Source organism: Quercus suber, unplaced genomic scaffold (assembly GCF_002906115.3).
Source record: "Quercus suber isolate HL8 unplaced genomic scaffold, Cork oak 2.0 scaffold_39, whole genome shotgun sequence".
Lineage (NCBI taxonomy): Eukaryota > Viridiplantae > Streptophyta > Magnoliopsida > Fagales > Fagaceae > Quercus > Quercus suber.
Genome location: NW_027069504.1, coordinates 1059647 through 1060757, shown reverse-complemented (window position 1 = coordinate 1060757; position 1111 = coordinate 1059647).

The following is a 1111-nucleotide window of genomic DNA, read 5'->3' as shown; positions in this document are numbered from 1 at the left end:
TTAGGTTTGGTCCGTTTGAAAAGAGAGATAAAGTGAGGAAAGAGGTTTGGCCTTTGAATTGTTTTGTTTCCACATGGCATTCAAACATATTAAAACGAGAGAGAACTAGAAAGTAACAAACGAGAGAAGAGCCCATCCCAGAGGAAGATTAATCTGTGATCATAGGGGAGAATGGTTGAAAGGATTTAGTCATGGCATAGGTAGCACCCTATTGACAATTAGTCATGATAGAGTTGACATTCACTAATGCATGACTAACACGTAACAATCTTCATGATGAGGTTGAAAATTGAAATCCCTCACAATTAAAGTCATCACCTAATTTCTCAGCAAAAAAAAAAAAAAAGTTATCACCTAATTAATACTACATATTTTACGACAGATTCTCTTTACATTACAATTCAATGACATCCAGACATATAGTTTAATACTTTTGTTTTATTTTATTTATTACATCAACATCACCCAATTAAGCCACCAACAAACTTTCTAATTATCCACTTCACTTCCAAACTGTTCTAGATTTCCCAAGTTTGACAAATCTTTAAGTTCCTCTTTTTCCTCTGGAAGAACCAAGTTATTACACTAACATAGTACTCGAGTTCAAAACACACAGTACACAAGGTTCTCAAACTCGAGTACCAGGTGGCATTTTTTAATGTCCAAAATCTAGCTCAGCCAGTGTCACATTGACAGACTCACTAGGAACTCAAGTTCACTAAACTCGAGTACTATTTAAAACTCGATTTTGTGAAACTCAAGTACTAAAAAGTGGTAGATTGCTAAATATTTTCGAAACAGTGCTATATTGCCACAAATTTTGCCAAAACATGATATTTGGCTATTTTCACCGTAAAATGTGACACAACGAGGAGTGGAGGACCAATCAAGGTGTACAGTCTATGGTCACTTCCTATCCTAGTTAATTGGGAGTAAAGAGATAATTAAAACTAAAGGCGGAGCTAGGGGCTGGGAAGGGGGGGGGGTGTTCATGGCCCCCCTAGCTTTTCAAAATCTCCCTTTAAAGTAGTAGTAATTAACAACAACAACAACAACAACAACAACCAAAAAAAAAAGAAGAAGTTAAGAACATCTTACTTCCTCCCCCCCC